General features: G+C 37.3%; 1 protein-coding gene across 1 annotated transcript in view; it reads right to left on the bottom strand.

Moving 5' to 3' along the window:
• The window catches only part of LOC106872409 (uncharacterized), a 37,380-nt gene extending 35,248 nt beyond the window's left edge, over positions 1 to 2,132 (bottom strand). Inside the window, exon 1 of the mRNA XM_052975721.2 lies at positions 1,612 to 2,132. The gene's annotated coding sequence lies outside the window, so the exon portion shown is untranslated. The remainder of the gene's footprint in view (positions 1 to 1,611) is intronic.
• Between the last annotated feature and the right edge of the window lie 6,596 nt (positions 2,133 to 8,728).

An 8,728-nucleotide genomic window follows, 5' to 3' on the forward strand; every position in this document is an offset into this window, starting at 1 on the left:
AACTATGAAAATAACAACAGGAATAATGACAAGAAAAATAACAAGAAAAGCAATGATGATGAAAACAACAACAACAACAACAACAACAGCAATGACAGTAATTATAACAACATTGACAACATTAAACCCCCTCTTATATGTGTGCATATGTGTGTATGTGCATATATATCTGTGCATATAGTCATATATGTGTGTGTATATATATATATATATATATATATATATATATATATATATATATATATATATGTATATATGCATGTTTGTGTATGTGTATATGTGTGCACATATATATATACTCACATATACATATATATATACACACACACGTATATACATGTATGTGTGTGTATACATATATGATACACACACACACACACATATGTATGTATGTGTGTATGTATGTTTGCATCTATCTATCTATATCTATATATCTATACATATACATATATATATGTAATATATATATATATATATATATATATATATATATATATATATATATATGTCATATATAATATATATATATATATATATATATATATATATATATATATATGTCATATATAATATATATATATATATATATATATATATATATATATATATATATATATATATTAATAATAATAATAAAGGAGTTACGACACAAAAAACGTATATATTCAAATGAACATATTTATCTTCTTCAATATATATTTCAGTATAAAGAATTCATTAAGAGACTTAATAAATCAAAATTTCTTTACACAACATTCAGGAATAATGAGTTAGCTTACCAATTATTTTTGTTGGTAGTTAATTTATAATATATTGATATATATATATATATATACACACACACACATATAGATAGATAGACAGATAGATTAGATAGATAGATAGATAGATAGATAGATAGATAGATAGATAGATAGATAGATAGATAGATAGATAAATAGATAGATTAGATAGATAGATAGATAAATAGATAGATAGATTGATAGAGAGATAGATAGATAGATAGATTGATAAATAGATAGGTAGATTGATAGAGAGATAAACAGATACATACATGCATACATACAGAAAGACGGACAGAGGGAGGGAGAGAGAGAGAGGGAGAGAGAGAGAGAGAGAGAGAGAGAGGTGGAAGGAGGGAGAGACGACGGTATCGTTTATCTGTCACTAATGTTACTTGGTGTAATGGGTATCCTGTTTACATTAACGACACTGGCCTGGTGTACATTGGAGATACCAGGAATACATACTAAACAGGGTGCACAGTGTATAGCAGGTATACCACATTAGCTATGGTGTAAATACTGGGTACACGGTTGTACAGGGCCGTATGCGTCACGTTCACAGAACTAGGCATACTTACTGTAAAAGCTGTACCGGGTATGGCGCCATGCTAAATTTCTTTCAACCACTTGAAGTATTTAAGTCAAATACTTTTTTTTGTCAACAAAAAACAACCTTGTTTTGCCTGCTGGTGATGAGAATCAGATGCATTTTTTTTCTAGAATTTAGTAATAAAGAAGCTACAGAGTAAAAAATTAAAAACAAAAAAATATCTGGAAAAAATTTGAATAGGTGCAGAAGTGGCTGTGTGGTTAATAGCTTACTTACCAACGACATGGTTCCAGGTTCAGTCCCACCGCGTGGCACCTCAGGCAACTGTCTTCTACTATAGCTTTGAGTTGACCAAAGCCTTGTGAGTGGATTTGGTAGACGGAAACTGAAAGAAGCCCCTCTTATATATGTATATGTATGTGTATCTGTGTTTGTCTCCCCAACATCGCTTGACAACTGATGCTGGTGTGTTTACATCCCAGTAACTTAGTGGTTCGGCAAAAGAGGCCGATAGAATAAGTACTAGGCTTACAAAGAATAAGTTCTGGGGTTGATTTGTTCGAGTAAAAGGTGGTGTTCCAGCATGGCCGCAGTCAAACGACTGAAACAAATAAAAGAGTAAAAGAGAAACACTTCAAATTGTTGGAAGAAATTTAACAGGTGTTACTTTGTGGTAAAAAACCTGCTTCCCAACCACATAGATCTGGGTTCAGTCCCATTGTGTAGCACATTGGGCAAGTGTCTTCTGCTATTGCCTTGGGTTGACCAAAGCCTTGTGAGTGAAGTTGGTAGACAGAAACTGAAAGAAGCCCATCGTATATATATACATATATATATATATATATATATATATATATATATATATATATATATATATATATATATATATCATAAGGTTTTTAAACTTTTAAATTTTCATATTCAAAAGAGACAGAGACTTCAAATTCGATATATTGGTAACGGTTGCTACATCCTCTGGGAAAATTATTATAATATATATATATATATATATATATATATATATATATATAAAGATGAGAATGTGTCTGTCTGCCTCTGTCTGTCTGTGTGTCTGTGTGAAGCCTAAAACTTGAGAACTACACAATCAATTTCATTCAAATTTTGCACATGCTTTACTTAGTGTCCATATAGTGTCATAGGCCAAAAAATGTTTAACTTCTTGCCTAGTACGAGCCCAGAGCAATATCATATCTCCTCCACTATTTCAGTATTACATGTCAAAAGTGACACAATTGACACAATAACATCTCTCTCTTCTAATGTCAGATATTTTCACATTAATAGTTTCACTTTAATACTGAAACTATTAAAGTGAAACTATTATCTCACATATATACAGGCATACATACATATATACATACATACATATATATTATATATATTGTTGTATTTGGGGATGGTCATGTTGCCAGTTTAGCCAATAAAAACACACACACACTTTATATTTGGTGTTCATTTGTTTCAGCTTTATATTACATTACATTACATTAATCGTATTTCAGCCAGAGTTCTTTCGTCACACTTCTGTGACCTCACCAGTGGTTCTTTCCTTTTTGACTACAAATTCTTGAAGGCAGTGCCCCAGCATGGCTGCAGTCTAATGACCAAAACGAGTAAAAGGTACAAAAGGTGCTGTGCTGAGAGATTGAACCTGGATACATGTGGTTGTAAAGCAAACTTCTTAACCACACAGCCACTGCACATTAGTAGAGTTACTGTTGTTGTTGTTGTTGTTATTTAACACCAAAAAGTGAATATTCAATGAGTTCCGGGTACATGCAGTGTACTGGGTGCATTTGGTGGGGACTTCTCTGCAAGCCAACAGAAATTCAAGGAATGGCTTGAATAAAACAGGATATTAAACTGTTAAAACACAAATAATTGTCAAATATGTACCCCGCACCCATCACTTGACAACCGATGTTGGTGTGTTTATGTCCCAGTAACTTAGTGGTTCGGCAAAAAAGACAGATAAAATAAGTACTAGGCTTACAAAGAATGAGTCCTGAGGTTGATTTCCCCAACTAAAGGCGGTGCTCCAGCATGGCCGCAGTCAAATGACTGAAACAAGTAAAAGAATAAAAGACAAAAAGAATACGCATATTTTTTAATTCTTTTATTTGTTTCAGTGATTTGACTGTGGCCATGCTGGAGCACCGCCTTTAGTCGAGCAAATCAACCCCAGGACTTATTCTTTGTAAGCCTAGTACTTATTCTATTGGCCTCTTTTGCCGAAACTGCTACACACACACATATGCATACATAGCAGATGTTAACATAATGTTAAAGATCATTGAAAAAAAAAACGCTGAACTATTGAGAAATATACAGTTACTCTACCCAGATTACAAGTTCAGGTTTATATCTGTAATTATTGGGGCTCTGGGATGTGTAACACACCGCTTAAATACTAATGTTAAGAAAATAGGCTTCCTAAAGTTAGAAGGGAGAAGGCTGATTTGAAGATTACAAACTCAAGCCATCACTGGAACTATAAAAATTTGTAAAACTCTCCAGAAGTTTATAATAATTTAATTATATATGAGCATGTCTAGATATGCAACTATATGCATGAGAATATATAAAACATACAAATCTACACATGCACCGACTTCAAATACTGCACATTTTCGAGCGAGATCGTTGCCAGTGCCCCTGGACTAGCTTGTGTGGGTGGCACATAAAAGACACCATTTCGAGCGTGGCCGTTGCCAGTATCGCCTGACTGGCCTTCGTGCAGGTGACACGTAAAAGCACCTACTACACTCTCTGAGTGGTTGGCATTAGGAAGGGCATCCAGCTGTAGAAACTCTGCCAAATTTAGATTGGAGCCTGGTGTTGCCATCCGGTTTCACCAGTCCTCAGTCAAATCGTCCAACCCATGCTAGCATGGAAAGCGGACGTTAAACGACGACGATGATGATGATGATGATGATGATATACACATACATACATGCATAAACACTCTGCTGTTGAAATTCCAATGATGGAGCCTTGAATCTAGGTTAGAAACCTGCTCTTTCTCTATTAGAAATCTTGAAATGAAAACAAGATAATATCATATATACATACATGATGATGGCCGTCCACTCGTGACCGAGGAAGACCATTGCCGAACTTCAGGAACATTGTGCGCTCTAGGACTAACTTATATTTTGCATTTTGCGGCTCCATTGGTGGCTAATGAGCCCTGCTCTTGACAAGCATATATACGACTGCAAACATTGCAGACCAAGCTTTCCCCACTCACTATACGAACCGTGCGCTTTTGCACAGCTCGCTTAAGTTCTTCATGCTGGATACGTGCTCTCTCAAAAGTGTCGATCCCCTCCTTAACCCGCTTCCTCCATCTGTGGTGATGACAGGCATTGTTCTCCCAGTCAGTGTCCTGCATATCACAGGCCTATAATGAGGACTTGACACAGTCCTTAAATCGTAGCCTTGGTTTCTGCCGGAGTCTCCTTCAATTCACAAGTTCTCCATAGAGCATCTGCTTAGGAATCCTGCTATTCTTCATTCTAATAAGGTGTCCAATCCAACGTAACCGGTGCTTGTGCACCATTGCCTCAATACTCAAGATATCAGCTGTCCTCAAGACCTGTGTGTCTGGAATTTTTGAGGTCCAGCCAACATTGGGAATGTGTCTATACATACATACATACATACATACATACATGCATACATACATACACACATACATACATACATACATACATACATACATACATACACACATACTTACATATGTACTTGAAGACTACATATTGAAATCATCATTGGAACTGCAGAAGTTGCGAAAAATTCCAGAAGTTTATCCTTTAAGCATACATGAGCATGTCTAGATATGCAACTATATGCATGAGAACACAATCTGTACATGCACTGACTCCAAATACTAAACATATACACACATATATACATGCAAAAATACTCTGCTGTTGAAATTCCAATGAAGGAGCCTTGGATCTAGGTTAGAAACCGGTTCTTTCTCTATTGGCAAGAAATCGTGAAATAAACTGAATAAGGACATACATACATACACACATACATACATACACATATATATGTATATATATATGTGTATACACCCCCCCCCACATATATACAATTATGCACAGAGAGAGAGAGAGAGAGAGAGAGAGAGAGAGAGAGTGAGAGAGTAGGAGGGAGAAACAGACAGGCAGAAGTGAGAGAATAAATAAGATTTGTGTTAAATGCAGAGTGAAATGTTACTTAATGCTATGACCCAGTTATGTTTGTATTTTATGTAATAAAATAACTTCCATTTGTAAAATACCACATCGTCATTACTGTAGCAGCAGCAGCAGCAGCAGTAACAGTAGTAGTAGTAGTAGTAGTAGTAGTAGTAGAGATGGTGATGTTGGTTGCTGATGTGGTGGTGGTGGTAATTCCCGTCTGCCACCACCCTCTTCCGGCTGTTTATAACAACAAGGGTTATTCTAGCTCGGGAAGAAATAACAGCTGAATCTCCCTCAATTTCGCACTACTATAGGTGCAGTAGTGGCTGTGTGGTAAGTAGCTTGCTTACCAGCCACATGGTTCCGGGTTCAGTCCCACTGCGTGGCACCTTGGGCAAGTGTCTTCTACTATAGCCTTGTGAGTGGATTTAGTAGATGGAAACTGAAAGAAGCCTGTGGCACATAAAATGCACCATCTGAACTTTATCATAATACTTTGTGTGTATATATATATATATATATATATATATATATATATATATATATGATGGGCTTCTTTCAGTTTCCATCCACCAAATCCACTCACAAGGCTTTGGTTGGCCCAAGAAGATACTTGTCCAAGGTGTTACGTAGCGGGACTGAACCTAAAACCATATGGTTGAGAAGCAAACTTCTTACCGCAAAGTCACACCTGTGATTTTTCTAGTGCTGGTGCCACGTAAAAAGCTGTAGAGACCCATTTGAAAGCAGAGAGTAGAGCTTGGCACAGTTTCCTTGCTCACAAGTTCCTGTCAAACCATCCAGCCCATACCAGTAGAGAAAACAGACATTAAATGATGATGATGTTAATGTTGAGTGATTTTCATGGGTTGAGGAACAATCTTGAAGAATTGTGGTGGTGGTGGTGGTGGTGGTGGTGGTGGCGTGAGCTTTGGACAATGAATGTTCAGCCGTTAGATCATTTGAACTACCTACTTTTGTGTTTGTGTGTAAATGGTTGACATGTTATCCACGGAAGACTGGAAACAAACAACATTACTTGTATGATAACCATACTCGTTTACAGTCATCATGGGATGTGTAATTGTCATGTGATATCCACACACACACACGCACACATGTGTATGACTATAAACTGCTGTGGGGCACTGGTTCAGAAGTCTTAGAGTTTTGAGGAATGTGGAATCATCTCTTAGCCATTGTTGTTCCCAAGTCTATTCTGACCTGGAATAGTAGCACCCATCAGAGTCCCAGCTGTAGGTTAATTAGCATGTCATGGAATTGTCCCCAGATGAAGGCCACTCACATACACACCAATGGACCCAAGGCAGATGAGGCCCCTCAGCTCTATAGTTGTTCATCTAAGAGAAGATAACTCCGTACAAATCCTGCCTCCTGATAATTGCTGGGCTTTTGGCATTTGTTGCACCAAACCATTAGGAGTCTGAACGCCAAGAGAGTGGGACTGGCACTGCACGAACCATGTCCACCATCATAAGAATAGTCATCATGGAGGATGATCAAGAAACCAAGACTCCCAACATTATCACACTTTCTTCATAAATACAGGTGTGATAGGGAGAGAGAAGATGGGGACAGGTAGAGGGTGCAATGGAAGTCTTCAACTTTGACCTTGCATACAGGCAACGAAGAGGGTGATGTTGTTTTCCACAGATCTGAGACAGATGTGGATTTCATGTCCTTGTAAGGTGGCAGAGAAGACCTCCTAAGGTGTAGTACTCTTCTCTCCCAATCAGGGACAGAGGAGTAAAAAGGAACCATAAACAAAGTCTATTTTACCTATCGTGGTTTGTTACTTAAGCTTATGTTGATTCCTTCGTAGTGTTGTTTTGTATTTATGATAAATATTTTAAATATTTACAAATTATAAAAACAACAAAAAAAATATACAGTACAGTACTATTTCTACATTGCGGATTTTCACCTATTTGTTGGGGGTGGTGGTTTGGAACGCAATACCTGTGACAGTTGAGTGATTCCTGTATACTCTTTTACTTGTTTCAGTCAATTGACTGCGGCCATGCTGGAGCACCGCCTTTAGTCGAGCAAATCAACTCCAGGACTTATTCTTTGGAAACCTAGTACTTATTCTATCGGTCTCTTTTGCCGAACAGCTAAGTTACGGGGACGTAAACACACCAGCATCGGTTGTCAAGCGATGTTGGGGGGACAAACACAGACACAAACATACACACACATATATATATATACATATATACGACGGGCTTCTTTCAGTTTCTGTCTACCAAATCCACTCACAAGGCTTTGGTTGGCCCAAGACAATAGTAGAAGACACTTGCCCAAGGTGCCACGCAGTGGGAATGAACCTCGAACCATGTAGTTGGTAAGCAAGGTACTTACCACACAGCCACTCCTATGCTTCCTATATATATATATGTATATATATATATATATATATACATATATATATATATAGGTTTGTACGCTTTTATGTATTTATTTCAGTCATTTGACTGCGGCCACGCTGGAGCACCGCCTTTAGCCGAACAAATCAACCCCAGGACTTATTCTTTGTAAGCCCAGTACTTATTCTAATTGGTCTCTTTTGCCCAAACTGCTAAGGGATGCAAACACACCAACATCGGTTGTCAAGCGATGGTGGTATGGGGTGGGGGAAAACACAAACACATATATATAAGACGGGCTTCTTTCAGTTTCTGTCTAATAAGCGAAAGGTTGTGTAATAAGCTACTTACCACAACCACTCCTGTATGTATGTGTGTATAATACATATAAATATGTGCGCGCGCGCAGGTTTATATATATATATATATATATATATATATATATAGAGAGAGAGAGAGAGAGAGAGAGAGAGATTTTGTTACATGTGTGTGTGTGTATATAGACATACACACATTTTTAAACGACAGAAAATTACAAAAGTGATTCAAGGGCCGAGCTTTTCGTTCATTGGAACTTAAATTTATAGGCACATGTTCTGAGTTCTATTTCTCCGCTAATTTCTACCAGAACCAAGAAAAGAGAGAGAGAGAGAGAGAGAGAGAGAGAGAGAGAGCTGGGAGAATGAATGGGAGATTACTGGAGAGAGAGAGAGAGACAGAGAGAGTGTGTGTGTGGAGGAATACAGAAATGTGTAATCACGCTGGATTCTGACGATATTGTTGAAG

The sequence above is a fragment of the Octopus bimaculoides genome, chromosome 22 (genome assembly GCF_046866305.1).
Source record: "Octopus bimaculoides isolate indiv1 chromosome 22, ASM4686630v1, whole genome shotgun sequence".
In the NCBI taxonomy this organism is placed as follows: Eukaryota; Metazoa; Mollusca; class Cephalopoda; order Octopoda; family Octopodidae; genus Octopus; species Octopus bimaculoides.